The sequence below is a fragment of the Pocillopora verrucosa genome, chromosome 13 (genome assembly GCF_036669915.1).
Source record: "Pocillopora verrucosa isolate sample1 chromosome 13, ASM3666991v2, whole genome shotgun sequence".
In the NCBI taxonomy this organism is placed as follows: domain Eukaryota; kingdom Metazoa; phylum Cnidaria; class Anthozoa; order Scleractinia; family Pocilloporidae; genus Pocillopora; species Pocillopora verrucosa.
Window position 1 is genome coordinate 3,747,986 of NC_089324.1, and position 18,501 is coordinate 3,766,486.

Here is an 18,501-nt window from a genome sequence, read left to right on the forward strand (position 1 = left end):
AATGAACCATGACATTTAGCTAAAATAAAAACTCCGAAACTTCTTAAAAGTCAAAGCAAAGAGTTAAAAAATTGCGTGAACGAACTGCTCAAAAACAATCAACTAAACTCCGTTAAAACAAGCAATAAAAGTTTGCAAAAAATGTCCACGTCAGTTTTCCAATGTCAACGTTAGAGTTCTTGGACCTGATTTGCGAATTGTGAAATCACATGCACCGCGCGTGAATACAAAAAGAATACAAGGCGGGGAGAGGAAGATAAAAATTGCAATTTGCAACTAAAGAGATTTTCTACCAACAATCTGTGTATAACTTTTCCCTAATTTATCTTTTTTTTTTTCAAACTGAGAAGAAACAGGGTCAAGATGGACAGCATAGAAGAAGCTTTATTAGCTATCTTCATAGGTATAGTGGTCGCCGAATTCCTTCTAAAAACTAGTCGAGTGTTGCAGGCCATCGAGGTGTTCAAGGAATGTTTGATTAAATTACACAGTCAGGTGCTGGCTATCGATGATTCATTGGCAAACACTATGTTCCGTGCCTTATACATGAAAATAACCTTTGCTTACGTTTATATAAAGGATTACACAAGTACAGAAAAGACTGTAATGACACCGCTGAAAAAGGATGGCTACATTTATTCCTGGCAGCAATACTTCAGGTACTAAGTAAGTTCATGAAGGCCTGGAAATTTTACGAATCAGCAATCAAAACATCACGAAAACGATAGGAAACACAAAAGGCCAGGCACAATGTTACAAAAACCTCGGAACAACGTTGCAATCGCATAGTCAATATGACAAGGCCTGAGAATATTTGGAGAAAGCACTCGCTATCGATACAGGAATTGGCAACAGGGATGGAGAAGCAACAAGCTACGGAAACTTAAGAACTTTGTTCCACTCACTCAGTCAATATGACAAGGCCCGAGAATATCAGGAGAAAGCACTCGCTATCAGAATAGAAATTGGTGACAGGGATGGAGAAGCAACAAGCTACGGAAACCTAGGAACTTTGTTCCAATCACTCGGTCATCATGACAAGGCCCTAGAATATCAGGAGAAAGCACTCGCTATTAAAATAGAAATTGGCAACAGAGATGGAGAAGCAAAATGCTACGGAAACATAGGAACATTGTTCTAATGCCTTGGCCAATATAGCGAAGCTGAAGAGTGTATTGAGAAAGCACTGCGTATCCAAAAATTGGTGATAAAAGAGGAGAGGCAAGTAATTATGGAAACCCACATGTTTGTTTCTCTCGCTCGGCAAGTATGCAAAGGCTGACGACTACCTAAAGAAGGCAATGGCAGTTAGAGAGGGTACCGGAGATAGAAGCGGAGAAGCAGCAGGCTACAGACATCTTGGTAAAATTTCTTGTCAGCGTGGTGAATATGACAAGGCTCAAGAATATTACGAGAAAGCCCTCACAATTCACATGGAAATCGGCGAGAGAGAAGGAGTAGTAGTAATCTATGTCGATTTAGGATTGTGTTTTACATCGCTGGGTAAAAATGACATAGCCGAAGAGTACTTTAAGCAGGCTCTCCTATTAAGTAGGGATATTGGACAACACTTGCACGAGTTTTACTCTCTTTGTCATCTATCGGTGTTTAAGGTGTCACAATGTCATCTTGAAGAGGCTTCTTCGTATCTTTTTCAAGGCATCCAAAAGTTCGACACTTTGAGAGGTTTTCTTAAAGAAAACGATCAGTTTCAAATATCTCTTTTAGAAGAGCACGGCATCTTTCCCTACATGTTCTTCAGTCGGTTGCTTTCTTCCACTGGTAAGCCGCAAGACGCCTTTTATGTCGAAGAGCTGAGAAGGGCAAGAGGCCTGGCCGACCTGATGGCAGCTCGGTACTCTGTTCAAGAGCAGATCTCGAGCGATAGACAATCTTGGTGCGGTATTCAAGGTATCATCGCAAAAGAAGCAGACTGTGCATGCCTGTACATTTCGGTTGGTCAAAATAGGGTACGGTTTTGGATCATTAAAGCAACCGGAGCTATTCATTTTTCAGAAAAGGAAGCGAGCCTGGACAAAAAACAAGGTGACTGGAATAGTCCCTGAGTTAGATGACTTCTTTAAAGAAGCCTTTCGCAGCCACGCCATTTTACCCGTACAGAGTTGCGAAGATCGATCTTTAGATGACACCGAACTGATGTCACTTCACTACGACAACCGCTCAGTGCTGCGTGACTACGATGCCGAAGATTTCAAAACAAGTCTTCACTTGTGTTACAAAATAATCATCGCTCCTGTGGCCAGTTTACTGAAGCAGCCCGAGATCATAATTGTCCCTGATTCCTGTGTGAACCAAGTGCCATTTGCTGCCTTAGCTGACGAAGGAGTCAAGTATTTATCAGAGACATGCAGGATTCGGCTAGTTCCCTCTCTCACGACTCTCAAGCTTATTCAAGACAGTCCTCCAGACTATCACAGTGAGACCGGGACACTGATAGTGGGTGACCCTCTGGTTGGAAAGGTGATTTACAAGGGGAGATGCCGAGATATGACACCATTGCCATGTGCAAGAAAGGAAGCAGAGATGATTGGAACACTTCTTGGCGTAACGCCTTTGATAGGAGATTCCGCGACAAAGCATTCTGTACTCCAAGCGATAAATTCAGTGAGCCTGATACACATTGCTGCCCATGATGATGCCGAAAGAGGGGAGATTACTCTTTCTCCTAGGCACCCTACCCTACTCCCACCTTTTCCTTAAGAAAAAGATTATCTTTTGACGATGGCAGATATTTCAAAGACTCGGTTGCGAGCTAAACTAGTGGTGCTTAGTTGTTGTCACAGTGCTCGTGGACAGATTAGAACCGAAGGAGTAATTGGACTTGCCCGAGCGTTCATAAGATCCGGAGCTCGTTCAGTGTTGGCGGCACGATGGGCCTGGTTGACACAGCCACAGAGCAGTTTATGAATTGTTTCTACAAACATTTGTTCCGCGGTGAAAGCGCCAGTGAATCTCCCCACAAGGCCAGGAAGTGGATGAGAAATAACGGCTTTGACAAAGTTTCTCAATGGCCACCATTTATGATCATGGGCGACAACGTGACATTTGATTTTGGAAATTGGCCGGTGCCTAACGCACCTTAAGAGCCATGACTTTGATAAAACCTCTATAGCAGAATGAACTAGATTTAGTAAAGCTCAGAACTATTTAATTACAAGCCTATAAAAAGAGGACGCCATCTGCGAAGGACAACTTGAATCGATACACAGAGGAAAGCATTTCTGTAAAATGCTTATCAGACATCCAAGTTTATTAATTTGAAACAAGACAGCGTGTAGCGTATCTCTTTATAAGAGTTCCGATGAGTTAGCTTAGTTAAATATTTTTTTCTGGTGGTCACCCAACTTTGTGAACGGTGTATATATTTTTCAGTAACCAGCTGCCGCTTGCTGAGAAGAGAGCTAATCTGACTAAGTTTGTGAACGAGGTTATTCGTCAGTAGTTTTGAGAAACTGTAGTGCATCGTCGGCGGGAAAGTGGGTCAAAATGAAACACTTCGGTGGTTATCTAAAGTTGTGTACGCTGCAGCGAATATTTGAAAGCTGAGTCATTTCGAACATGAAACGGATCAGTATGAAGAGGTTCCCTTGACTGACGATTGTGTTACGTGTTACGTCTGTTTTTCGATTAAATAAAGGGATTAAGTTTCTAAAGAAAATGTAGTGCTACCTCGGTGGGAGAGTATGACAACTGAAGGTAACTCATCAACTGAGCTGATAACATGAATTGGCCACTGTGAAGAGTTTCAAAGCTGACGTTTCGAGCGTTAGCCCTTCGTTAGAGAGAATGACGAATGCTCGCAACTTCTCTATGAAAAACAACGTCACGGAAAATAAAGGTTCACTTGAGTTTCCTTTCAAAGGCATTGGTGAAACACTCGGGTACTTGGCACCATATCAGCTATCAATTGAATGGTTTAAGTCACAAGTCAGAGTTAAATTTTAAAGGACCCCAAGTCAAGCATGATAAAGAGAGCCTCATGAAAATATTGCTAAGTAGCTTTCATTTGAAAGGTCACTCTTGGAATGGTAGCCTGCAGAGCAGGCGTAATTTTGGCAAGCGAGTGCTCAGTGCTCTTTGAGTTTTACAACAGATGGCTGGGACGAGAGGGGTGAATAGGGAAACGGATCGGCGGATTTGGAGATTACCTTTCTACGCATTTTGGATTCAGAGCGCAATGTTAACGGTTTGCGGTTTTAATCAACGTTTTGTGACCTAATTTTGGATTGTGCTTGTGATAAAAAGTTCGGAACTTGGATCTCTGCCATCGTTAGAAATGTTTCATTTTGTTCTTGTGTATGTGCGCCAGCGCAGTTTTTTTTTGTCACGGACAAGACTCGTCAAATGTCACCCTATAAGGAAACAGTAATGGCGCTGTATGGTCAGGAAGCTGTGGCATGAAGCCAGTGTACTGCCGCCACCTACCCTCCAAAAGAAAATCAGGAAGTGGTCCCTTCCCAATTTTCTTTTGGAGGGTAGAGGGCGACTGTACATAGGATAGTGACATGTTACCAGCGGAACATTTTGTCTTCTCCCTTTTATCAGCTTGGATTGTATAACAATTACATTACTGGGTCGTGCTTGGTACTATTTTAAGCTTTTTTACTTTTCAAACAAACCAGCGAACAGCACTCTGCGAACGGTTATTGTTACCTTTCCAACTCGCGGCAGAAATACCTTAGATCCGGTGTTAACAAATGTGAAGGAGTTCTATGCCCCTCCGATCCAGCGCCCTGCTCTCGGTTTGTCCGATCATTTCTCTGTGGAAGTTCAGCCGCTCGTGCGTTCCCAACAACCAAGAACTAAACTTATCGTGAAATCGAGGGACTTACGGCCTACAACGCGTATGGCTATGCGCACGTATCTTGGAAATGTGGACGTTAAGACACTTATCGATAGTAAAGATTCTTGCAAGGGCAAAGTGGAAATGCTGGAGACCATAGTTAAGACCGGAATGGACATTCTCCTCCCCCTGAAGTCTAAGTCGGTACAAACCAACGAGCCGCCCTGGGTCAATCAACAATTGAAGGGTCTCATTCACAGCCGCCAAAAGGCCCTCGCTCAAGGCGACCAGGAGCAGTACCGCACCCTACGAAATCGCGTTAATCGTGAGAGGAAAGCATGCCGTGCAAAGTTCTATAACTCCAAGGTTGAACATCTGAAGGACTGTAAACCCGCAGTTTGGTGGCGTGAGGTAAAGAAGCTCAGTGGTACGTCAGACGCAGCTTCTAGAGGCGTTAATCCAGCTACCCTCTACCAACATATTGATTGTGGTCAGAGAGGTTCGCCTCCAAGCACGATAGACATTGCTAACACCATCAACCAGGCGTTCTTGGCTCCTATGCGCGTCTTCACCCCCCTTTCACCTAACACCTCAACCAACTCTGACCAGGAGAGTGCTTTCCAGGTATCAGAATTCTCTGTTTTAAAGAAGCTATCCGCCTTAAATCCAACTAAGGCAACCGGTCCGGACGGAATCCCCGGTTGGCTTCTTAAAGAGAATGCAGATTTATTAGCACTGCCTGTGACTGATATCCTTAACTGTTCGTTTAAGGAAGCACGGTTGCCTCAGTCTTGGAAGGACGCTAACATCACTCCAGTACCAAAGCAGAATCCAATACACGATGTAAACAAACATCTACGTCCAATATCCCTACCTCCCGTGCTTTCTAAGGTTGCTGAAGATTTCGTCGTGGAGAGTTTCCTCAAGCCTGTTGTGTTGGCGAAAGTGGATGTACGGCAGTTTGGGACTGTGCCAGGTTCCAGTACGACACAAGCACTAATAAGCATGGTCCACTCATGGCTTAGTGCTACGGATGGGAACGGTGCAACTGTCAGAACCATCCTCTTTGACTTCCGCAAGGCGTTTGACCTTATTGACCATCAGATCCTAGTTCAGAAGCTCATTTCATACGATCTTCCAAGCGGAATAATTGACTGGATAGTGGACTTTCTGTCCTGTCGCCGACAGCGTGTTAAACTTAGTCAGGACTGTTACTCGGAGTGGGGGGCCATCCCATCAGGGGTCCCACAGGGCACAAAACTTGGCCCCTGGTTATTTACTATTATGATAAACGACCTCATCATCCCGGGTACAGACATGTGGAAATATGTCGATGACTCCACTATTTCTGAAACAGTCATGAAGTCTGAGGTCAGCAAAGTCCAACAAGCGGTTGACGAACTCGCGACGCAAGCTTCTGCTGACAAGTTCCAATTAAATGAAACCAAGTGCAAGGAACTGCGCATAACATTCAGTCACTCTAGAAAGAACTTTGATCCAATTAAGGTTAATGATCAGGACTTAGAGTGTGTAGAGCAAGCAAAGATCTTAGGTTTGCAGATATCTTGCGATCTTACGTGGAATAATCACGTATCCGAAGTTGTAAAGAAAGTAAACAAGCGCCTGTATTTTTTGCGTCAGCTTAAGCGTGCACAAGTCAAGTCGGAGGAACTTTTGCTCTTCTATTTGACTTGTATTAGGCCTGTCACTGAATATGCATGCCCTGTTTATCATCATAGCCTCCCGCAATACCTTTCAGTAGATCTTGAGAGATGTCAAAGGCGAGCTTTACGTATTATCTATCCAGATTGTTCGTACAATGAGGCGCTTCTTTTGACTGGTCTAGTTCCCTTACACAACCGCCGCGAGTTCTTATGTGATAAGCTTTTTAATTCCATCCTGTCTAATCCCTCGCACAAGCTCTATAGCTTACTACCTCCCAAGAATGAGTGCGAAGTCAATTTAAGGAGTCAGCACTCTTTTACTACACGGCGCCTCCACACCATTCGTACTCGAAATAGTTTTATCCATCACTATGTCCATAAAGCAATGATGTAATATTGTTTTTCTCTTAATTATATATTTTTGTCTTTTTAATTAGTTCTTCTTAGCCATGTATTTTTTGTAGTATATATTTTATTGTAAATCAAACGTAATTCAGCCTGTGGCTGCAAGGTTCTTGATAATAAACTATCTATCTATCTATCTATCTAAGACTTCTTTTACTCTCCGAAGCGTTTCGTCTAACTGTCGTAAACTTCTTCAGAGAGTTTTACTGGTGAACATTAAAGGCCCGTATTTATCAGCCATAGTTGGCAGTTATTACGTGAAGAGCGTTTTAAGCTGAAAGTGAGAAAAAGATTTGGGAGCCACGGTTTTTAATCTTTTTGTCACCTTGCCTTAAAACTTTTCTACAACTTCTCTAGTTCCTGTTCGTAAATCCGGCCAGGCCTTTATAGTGTTTGACCCACGCAATGGCCGCTAACCATGGCTTATAAATACCGGCGTGTAGTGTTTAAACGTAAAAATCCTTGAAGAAGTCCACGACAACTAGACGAAACACGTTGGAGAATAAAACAAGGTTTACAACGACTGTACTACAACTCTTTGACAGCAGAATAAACAGTCCCACATGAAAGGGCTTCTCCGTAGCTTTCATTTGAATGGTCAAAAAGCAAGGTGACAGACAAACACAGTCACAGCAGAACTTTAAAAAGTAAAAGTAGAGTTGTGTGAAATAATTTACAAACTAAACGAGGTGTCGGATTCGTTCGGGAAAGGAAAAACGCACAGCACCGACATCAAAAATAAACGCAATACATTCACAAGAGCACATAGATAGCAACCGGCGGAAAACTGTCCGAACAAACGAACGAAGTATTTTACATGGATGCATTTGAGAAGATAAATTATTTCACATCCTAATAAATGACATAACAGAAACGACAGAACTTTGTACTTACAATTATTCTCCGAGATTTGAAATGTTAATAACGCCTAAATACAAGCTAAGACTATTGGGGATTTTGCGACTGACCTCTCCACTGGATTGCCGTACCTTGCTGAGGTCTTAAGTTTGTTTGAGGATTCACGTTAAAGTTCCCAGCGTTTTTATCTACCAATCCTTGGGGATTTCTTCCCTGTTGCTAGAATAAGTTCTGCAATTGATTCCATTTTTTCTTTTTCTTTTTGCTGCGGCCGGGTTTATGTTGGAAAGAGCCCATCCCATGCTCCACACCGACGCTTATGCGCTGTTGATAACCGAATGTCTGCATCATGGTCTGTGATTTCGAAGCTTGTTTCTGAGTAACTTCAGCAGAATCCGACACGCGTGAACTTGAATGGGTTCCTTCTCCTTTATCAGGAGTTGAATCCGCTTGGGTATCCACGTCTTCTCCGAATTCCAAAGCACTGAAGTCACCAGTTTTTGACGGAGGGGTAGCACTCGAAGAGTCTTGCGGCATCTCAGTGTCTTCACTACAGGTAGAGAATCCCTGAGAAACGGGCGGAGTTCTGGATTCAGATGGATAGAGGGGCTTGGGGGAGTCCTGTAAACTCTTCATGATGGCATCTAATTTTCCTGGAGAACCGATGTTCTCAATAGGAGTCCTACAGAAATACAATCATAGATCAGATCAGAGATTCAAAGACCATTAATAGAGTAACTTTTAATTGAGTTTCCAAATTAATCTGGGTTTGTACTGGTTTTACTCTACTCTGCTCTATGATTGGTCCGAAAAAACTCGCGTCACTCTCTCGACCAATCAGATGCAAAACTAAAATCAATCACGACTTGGTCGCCCGCATTTTCCTGCCTTTTTGGCGGTTTGCTTGTTTTTACTCCGAGTTCTCATTGACTCTTCACAGTATTTTCCATTCTTCTTTCCATAATAAGTACTTTGGTTTTGTTTTAAGGCACTCAATCGAAAAACGCTCTATCAATGGTAACCCTTAATTTCCAAGCCTAGACGGTATAAAAATTCATCTTCTGAACGTAGAAATTCTTCAAACCTGCTCTTTTTTTCAATCACTTATTCAATTTGTTGTCTCACCTTGCATGATCACCGTCACCACTTCCTGAAAAACAACATCAAATTAATCACTTTTTAACAATCAGTTTTTCCAAATTGTGATGATCCTCATGGGAAGTTAAGTTCTTTCTTTCTCCCGCCCCCGTGAAACAACAAATAAAATCTGAAAAAAACTTTGTCACACACAGGTTTTACACAAAATTCACCCTCTGATGAAAATGCGTAACTATATCAGGGTTCCATGGTCAAAAAACTGATCAATCAAGTAATAAACACGATCATGTAAAATAGAATTTACCTACCTGCCGGGCTAGCTGCGACTAACAACTCGGCAACACGGTCTTGCTTGGCCTGAACAAAGAGAATCAGACGATCATGCAATTGAATGTCAAACAAACAACAACAACATTTAAGACCATCTACCAAATTGCAAAAGTTAAAAGCAGCAAAATGGAATGCGATACCAACACTCTGGCTAACTAAGAATAGACTCTCTTTTTTTTCAACAAGAGAGTTTCACCCTCTCCTTTTGCATCAATGATCGGCTTTAAAAAAAAAGCTAAAACGAAGACAAAATACAAAATAAATAAATAAAAACGGAGAGGAAAAATGCCCACTGTTTCGAGTGTCACTTTAATAATACTTAGTGGAGTTGCAGTTTTCTTCGGTATTCGGTAAACTTCCTACAAACAAAAAGAAGGCAAAAGATGCCCCAGTTTTAGCGCGTTAGACTCTGGCTCAAGGGGTCTGAAGTAAAGCTCTAGTTGTTGAGTCGAGTTCGCACGAGTTAAAAACAACCACACCAGCTAGTAACTCACGGTGTTTTAAAAACGTATAACCTTTCTGGTAAAACTCAAAACAGAATAGAAAACTCAAAACAGAATAGAAAATTCAAAACAGAATAGAAAACTCAAAACAGAATAGAAAATCAACAGGATACCTGTACTTGAATAAGCTTTGTGTTTGAAAATTCTCTCGGTTTCCGTTTCCCTCTCTTCGTTTCCTTGTACAAATTTCTATGAACGTTCCAATTTTTTCTCGCTTATTTTGCGAGATTTATTATTGTTTTCGTGTTTTCCATTGACTTTTGCGCGGGAAATTGGCGTACAGCTGACAATAATTGATCTCTTGCGCATGCCCAACGTTTGACCGCCATGTTGTTGTGTTCCAAGCCGAGACACCTTTTTTACTCCCACAATGCCTCTCTCCCCCCAGGGGTACTGGCAAGCTAGTGGGAAAGATTTGAAATAATGCGAATAGATAAGTTGTGATAGATCAGTCAACGTACCCCTAGTTGCTTGACGCACAAGAACGCAGGCATAACCACAAGCAGATGTGGTCTCTTAGCCTGTAGGACTGTAACACCCCACAACAAAAAATGTATACATCGGCAAAACAGTTCACATTGTATAAAACTATATATGAGATAAATATATAATCATGCATTGGCAAAAAACCTTAACTCCATAAATACTCTTCAGGAATACCATTCCACAGTTTTGCCCTTGTGACTTCCCCCTTCAGTCTCTCTTCAAAATTTCTGACAAACCAAACATCATTGTACATGTACACTGTGCATGTTGATAGTTGAAACACTAACAAATCCTTGACGTGCATACAATTCTTGCTACACTGGTGTAGCAAATTTGCTTTCTTGTTGAACATTTTCTGGAATGATCATTCCTGTAATTCTCCTGAGCTACTATATAACTCTATAAGGAGAAAGTACACATTGATCATCACCTCTAACTGAAGTTTCATTTTCTTTCCTCCACTGTCCACCATCCAGCTCCAAATTAGAGAAAGCCCCTGATACCTGAGGAACCCTTTTAAACATGACTGGTCTGTGGTGTGCTATAAAAACAAAACAAAAAACAAAACAAAAAACAATCAAACAAACTTGTAGACAAAGAGCACAAATTTTAAGCAATTGAAAAACCACATTTATATGCTACAGAATGTTATGACTGTAACTCTTCATCTGTATACAGCTGTTTTCAAGAAAGGTTGTTGGAAAAAGGACAAAATTACACAAACAAACTTGTTGGTCATCTGGGGTTTGGTGATCAATGAATTTTAATAAGTCAAATAAATAAATATATTCATTAAACCCACCATGCCTCTTCCTTACAGGGATGCTTTCTCAGATTTGCTACTGTAAAATCTTGAGGTCTAGTGACAGTGACCTGGAAACTACCTGCAATACTTTTTGTGGTTATCTTGTACTCTTAAATGCTATTTTCCAACAACTTTGCCTGTTTATACAAACTTTTATTTAATCCATACATGGATATTTTAAGCAAGTCGATCCATACACAAAGAATAAAAATCCACACATGCTACTCTATGCCAAGTTTTTCATTTGAATAAAAGCTCTTGTTTTCAGCAAGATTTAATTCTGCCAACCTTCTTTGAGAGGGATTCTACAAGACACACATGGAACTGGTTAACAAATACCTGTAGGATTTTCAGAAGCATTATCCTCTGTTCCATAGTCTCTGCCTGCACCATCAATCTGGACAGCCTCAATGCCTGGTTACTGTGTACCAACCCCCTGTGATCACCTGGAAGTTTCTCAACCTCATATTCCAACTTAAAACAAAATTAGAGAATAATGTCTTTTGGTGAAAAAATTGATTGTAAAAACAGCTTTGTGAAACAAAAAAAAGTGCCACAAAGTTCAGTTGCAAATTCATATCATAGACATCAACTTGCAATCTGGTAGGTGAAATAATATGGAATTTCATCAATCATTACGCTAGATCATGTTTTCTAAAACTGCCTCAAATTTGACAAAAGTTGTGACCCATTTTTAAGCCCATTTTTAAAGGGAATTCCCCTTCACTTCCAAGTGGTTATTTACTAATAGAACTCTGTATCCCATAACAGAAAACATACATGCAAATGAGCAATGTCATCTGGGACAAGCTAAAGAACAAAATTCATTTCATCAAATTCATTTGACAAATTCCTTGTTTGCTTTTTACATCTCCTCCTTGGTGAGCTTGTGATAGGTGGGGTTGCTTACATAGAGAAAGAAAAGAAAACCATGAATTACACCTAAATTGTGTGACCTTATACCTCTACAGTCTAGTATCAGTATGCAGATTCTCTGTACTGTTCTCTATACATTTCATAAGGTGCTGACAAGGAGAGTTTGTTTAAAAGATCTGATTGTTAACTCTCCCCTCTAGCTGCTACACATTTCCTTGTAAATTAGTTACAAGAATTTGATGTTAGATCGAGATAAAAACTTAAACCTGATCAGTTTGAGTATTCTCATTATTGGTTTATTGGATAGTGTATGAATATTAAAGGGAGAAGTTATATGTTCAATACTTCTGGGAGTTAACGGGTTAATGTGTGACTCAGGGGGGATATCACAGGGAGAAAGTAAATCCTGGTCACTCTCAGGGTTGTAATTAAAAATCTTTTTGCATACTTATTCTTTCCACTGTGTTCTTCAGAGGTGTTTGCTTGTCTCCTCCAATAAATCCACAACAATTTGGTGCTTCACATTATGGCAAATCTGAGCAACTTTCCTGATTAATGACAAAAATTATAACTTACTATGAATTTTTTGTAAGCCTCTCCTTCCAAGTTCAGAAGGGATCATCTTTCTGTGTGACGGCTGTAAAGTTCCTTAAATTTTAAAATCTCTCAGTTTAGTGTCACCCACAGACATGAAGCTTTGACAGTAGCATGTACATTGCCCATCTACCCGTAATGCTGCAGTTTATAATCAAACGTGAGCTCTGCACCAGCTGGGATAGGTCTCTGAGTAAAAAATCCAATCCTCAACAAGCCATGGACAGTCCACTGCAAGAAGCAAAAGAACAAAACCCACTCAGTTCTTATCTTAACCCTTTACACCCAAACATCAGTATGCACACTCTCCATGATGTTCTCTAAACAATTCCTAAGGGGCTGACAAGGAGAATTTGTTCAGCAATCAAGAACTTCTTCAGTTACTGATCATTTCCTTTATTCTCATGACCTACAGGTTTGATTCAGGGGTAATATTGTGAGAAGAACTTGGATGCTAGTCACTCTTAAGGGTTAAAGGATTTAAGTACAGCTGTAGATGTATTTTCTTTCAGTTTCCTGTCAATCAATCTACTATAGATTACCCCTGGAAAAAGAAGTGAAAAGCTGGCATTATTGATCATAATATAAACTGGTAAAATGGACTGAACAATTTATTAAACTACCTTTTGAGTTTCACAGTTTGAGTCACAGCTGTGGTTGATAAACTGAGATAAGTTCCCCTTGTAGGTGGCATCAATTAGCTGAACAAAGAAGGAATTTTAAAGAAGCTATAACTCATTAAGTAACAAAACCATGAACTATTAATAGTGATTAGTCCACCTACATGTACTGTATTACGTATAATATTTAAAAAGATGGGTTCTTATTGGAAGGACTGGGCACTGAATTGAGGGGGGTGCTAATATTACTCTCCCGTACTGATTGCCCTATGGTTGAGGCAATAGAAACAGGTTTTCCTCGTGTCCCTGTTATTTAGGAAAGTGAGGAAGGAGGGGGGAGGTGCTTCTTTTAAGATGGGTGCTTAAGGCCTGAGGGATGGACATCTATTTGGGAGAGGGTGCTTATAAGAGCTTAGGCTCTGATTCAAGGAATAAGCATATATCAAAATTTAATTTCCCACAATGGATGATTTCAACATCATTTACTCAAGCTCAATGCTAGGTGTAAGTCACATATAAATCTAGTAAACAACTGGGCTGGCTATGGAGTTCCTTGTAACTCAGTTGATAAAGAATTTGAAAATGATAACAGGCTGGAGATCATAACATTGAACTGACTGGAGTACATGCCATTTAAATATGTTCTTTGTCCACACAGTTGACAATTGAATTACAGTTAACCCTGTAACTCCCAAGATCTGATTGTTAATTCTCCCCTGTAGCTGCTTCACATCTCCTTGTAAATTGGTTATGAGAACTTGGTGCTAGATCAAGATAGCAGCTTCTCCCTGATAAGTTTGAGTATTCTCATTACCTGTTTGTTGAATTATGTGTGGATATAATAGGGAGAAGTTTCTTGTCAATCACTTCTGGGAGTTAAAGGGTTAAGCAGGATTTAAGATACGAATCACAGAAGGCAGCAAGGAGGAGGGACTAAGGAGAGAAGGGATACCTCCTGACATGTGCACAACCACTTGAAGGGATCTAGGGGTACACCAACCCTCCTCCCACCCCTCCCTCCATAAAAACGCTAAAACTCGGGTCTCAGAGAATGCATTTGTGCACTTTGAAGTAATAATCAGGTTATTTCAGTGAAACCAATCATTGTCATTTCATTCAGCAAAAGGAGCAAAATCACATGAAGTGGCCTACTAGGTTAACAGACCACCAGCCCTTCTTGAAATCCTGCTCACTTTTACTAAGATGTCATAACTGTTCGGTATAGTGATCTACTGATCAATTCTGGATTTGAAAAGCCTTAAAATGACCAAAGAATTTATCAGCACTCATCACAGCAGTGCTGTTATTGTCTCTACTAAGGAAAAGGTTAAGATTTCCACTCCTTACCTCATCAGCTCTCAATGTCATGAATTAGTAGTGTCTTCTGTTTTCTCTATCATAATGCTCTGCTCTTTCCTGGAAATCTTTATAGTGCAGGACTTCTCCACAGTACTCCATACCAAACTGATCCCTGGACAACAGTTACAATTTTTAATTGAGTGACAAAAGTATTGGGGATTGGTTTTGTTTTTTGCTATACTCTGCTCTGTGATTGGTCCAAAACAAAAAAAGAAGGTGAAAACACAAAATTACTGACCTGCAAAATTAAGTACCAATAAGGCATTTCTTTCCTGAAGATAAAAGTAAAAATATAAACTTACAATTCCAGATCTTCAAGAGTTCCCAATTCCCAGCCTTTCTTCTCTGTTTTAAACACTTCAACTTTCACTTTACAGCCCTGCAAAAAGTGCTGTACATGTACATAAATTTGAAATCCTCTCATGGCTGATATCAGCATATAAGAATCATCTCTCATGAAAGCATATTTAACTCCCAGAAGTGATTAAGATGAAACTTCTCCCTGTAATATCCATATATCATCCAGAAACAGGTAAGGAGAAAACTCAAACTTATCAGGTAGAATTTGTTAAATTGATCAAACACCAAATTCTCATCACTACTTTAAAATGAAATGTGTAGCAGCTAGAGAAGAGAATGAACAATCAGATCTTGGGAATTAAAGGGTTAAAATACCCATTATCTTTGTTAAAGAGGCAGTTGCTTCAACAGCTAACCCTTACCATTTCAGTAACATCAATCTTAATGTTGTAATGATAGTTTCACTAACCTGTTTCACATCTCTCCACAAGCACTTCTGCTGTTACTATTTGGAGATCAATGTGATTGACGATGACGATGTGAGAAGGAAGACTTTTGGCAAAATTAACCATCAAGAGAGGAAAAGATACCAACCATTCTATCATCAACAATCTGTTGAGACAGTCCTTGCCACAACCACTAGAACATAGATCATCTGTTAAAAAATATATCAATATGTTCAACGAAAAAAATCATGTTTCCATGCATCTGTTCAGTAAAAATTGGATCGATGTCAGTATCTGATCAACTGAGCACCTACCCCTCTCCTAACCCAACATTAATCCTAACTTGTTATCAGTTGACTGTGGTTGAATTAGGGAAGGAGTAGGTGTGCAGTTGTTCAGATACTGACATTGATCCAGGAGACCACAGACGATGTTGAAATGTGGTATAAGAACAAAAAAAATAGCGCACAAGGCACAGCTGAGTGTTTCACTGATGTTTGTACCTCAATATAAATGTGGAATTTATTTGAAGAATCTATTTGTTTTATACCATAAAAAGGCATAGGGCAGGTCATGCTCAGCTTATCTCAAAAAATATGATTAAGAAGACTTCAACAGTGGGTTGCTAAGTTCACGTACTGTAAAATGTACATAACCATATTCAGCATATAGTGAAGTCTGTGTCACAGCCATTATCTGACCAGGATCTAAGGTACAATTGCACTGCATTCTGTGCACTTCCTTGTTGACTTTCTTCTTTCTGAAACATGAAATGAAAAACGTGTTGCCCTGGTAACAGTAACAAGTTGTTTGAAGGGTAGAAAACTCAACTATTTTACACTATGAAATAGTTAAACACTGCTAATAGTAATTAAACATAAAACCCACCTGTTAAATAAGTACTCATTCTCCTCAATATGCTCATAGTAAGGTGGTTGACATTCTTCAGCTGAAGAAATGATGTGCTCCTCAGACACCTGGAAAAGTAACAGCATTCATAGGTATTTTCAGGTACTTTCAATGTTAACAGTGGAAAATTTCAGGAAGACCCACGGACTTCAAGATATATTGTAACTATCTAATGCTTCACACAACAAGTGGAGTGACAGATAAACAATATACAAATGGATTTCAGGATGCCATGCCTCTTCACAATGATCTGTTTCCTGTTTGAAATGACTCGGCCTTCAAATATTCACTGCAGTGTACACAGTTTAAGAAAACCACCAAAGTGTTTCACTTTGACCAACTTTCCTGCCGATGATGCACTACAGTTTCTCAAAACTACCGATGAATAACCTTGCTCACAATCTTGGTCAGATTAGTTCTCTTCCCAACAGCGTAACAATTTTGTAAACTTTGCCCCATTTACTAGAGATACAATTCCAATGAACTAGACTCAATCAAACTGTTTTGTTCCACTCTCATATTCATCCATTTACAACGGGTGTAAAGAGCTACTCTGCATAACTTGTAAGAAATCACTCTCTTATACTATATTCTCTACATTGTGATTGGTTGTTGCTAAGTACTGATTGAAAAGGTTATTCAAGGTTGCGTCAAGCATGCAAACCAATCAATGTAAAAAAATCACGAAAGGTGGTGCTTCTAGCTCTTGACATAATGTTCACACTCATCATCTGACATGTGTGATGCACGAATCACAAAGTCTCCGACAACAAGCAGTGTAATGATCAGCAGCAGCAGCTGGTTACTGAAAAATATATACAGCATTCAAAAAGTTAAGTGACCACCAGAAAAAAAAAATTGGAGACCAACTATAATGAGACAAAGTCGGGCGATTTTACGTTGCTCAATTTAAGAGACATTTTCTCCCACAGAGTTTCCACTGAAACTATTATCTACCTTGACTCTGAATGAGCCAGAAGCTTATCCATAGAAAACAAAGAACACAAAAGAAGTGGGCTGTCTAAAAAGACCTATTTCAAGTTTACGTAATTTTTGACAATTTCAAGTTAAAATTTCCCTTTCTTGTGCCTTTCAGTTATTCATACGATTTATACGCACAAGATGTGTAGCTCGATCAAGTTTGCTAAAACTTTAGGTTAACTGATTTTGTTGTTATCAAAGTACTCCACTGTGTTGGTGAATCTTGGATACATAACAAATTGATGAGTTGGCTCATTATAATGCACTCATGATGACTTAAATTGTGGTGAAGTTTCCAACTCAGATCTGTATGAATCAGTGGAAGACATCACACATTGTCTACCTTTTAAAGTTATGGGAACTTGCTATTCTGAAAAATACCAGAAAGCATTACAAGTAGCCTATGAGTATCACAATGAACATAATAAACACATCTTTGCTAATGTTAAGGCTGAACCTGACAAACCCTATAACAAAAATGCAATTGCAGTATACATAATGTCTTCCTCAGACTATGAGAAAGTTGGCTGTTTACCCACTGAACTAACAAGATTTGTACATCCTCAACCAAAGGATCCAAAGCTTGAGGTGACAGTGAGGCAAATCAGGTTTTGTACCACATTTCTTATAAATGGTTTTTACTTAACAATTGAAATTTCCACAACTGATCTATGGGAGAAGCCATGCAGTGATTAAAGCCAGCCGCAGAGTAATCCTAACCCTAAGTAAAGAGTGAATCCTGCAAAATGGCAAAATTAAGGAGTTCTATTTAATTTGTGCAAGTAATTTCAATGAGAGAGATATCTGTTTCATGTAAAATTTCACTTGCATCACAGGCATGGCACTGTCTGGTCTGGGATTGCACAAACATGGAATAACCTTCTGGCCCTGATTTGTTATGGCCTTGGCTATATAAATATACCGCTGCACAAATAAGATATTTCTGACAAAGTTGAAGTTAATAAAAACATTGATGAATCTAGTGTCACAAAGTGATGTATAACCACAAGCAGCCCAAGCTCCAGCTGTGAGATGATCAACTTGCAAAATAAGAGTCATGGCCAAATTACAAGATTTTGTATGGGAATATTTCCAACCGCTGTTAGGAATAAAAAGTACGGTCAAATTCTCAATAAAAATACCTCACCTTACTTCCACAGTATATCGCTTGCTGTCTGACCACTTACTATGTTGAAAAGAACCCATTTTGGTCCAACGCAGAATCCAAGCACATATACTGTAGTTTCATTTCAATTCACTTCAAACTTAACCTTCCCCGTGAAACCGAAGTACGCCGCGGGTTTAGACGCGTACCCATTCATCTTGACGCACGACCACTGAAAACCAGCTTGGCAACCCTTCCTCCTTTATAAACTGAGCCTCGCCGGGGATCACACCGTAACTTGGCACCCGTGGTTCTAAGACAATTTCTTCATGCCACGTGACGACTAGATTTCTGAGCC

The 18,501-nt window shown here is 39.9% G+C and overlaps 2 pseudogenes; one reads left to right on the forward strand and one right to left on the reverse strand.

The window, feature by feature from the left end:
• The first annotated feature begins 363 nt into the window (after positions 1–363).
• On the forward strand, positions 364–3,104 carry LOC136277841 (tetratricopeptide repeat protein 28-like; annotated as a pseudogene).
• A 4,578-nt stretch (positions 3,105–7,682) lies between these two features.
• Positions 7,683–18,244, reverse strand: LOC131775527 (histone-lysine N-methyltransferase SETD2-like; annotated as a pseudogene).
• Positions 18,245–18,501: the final 257 nt, after the last annotated feature.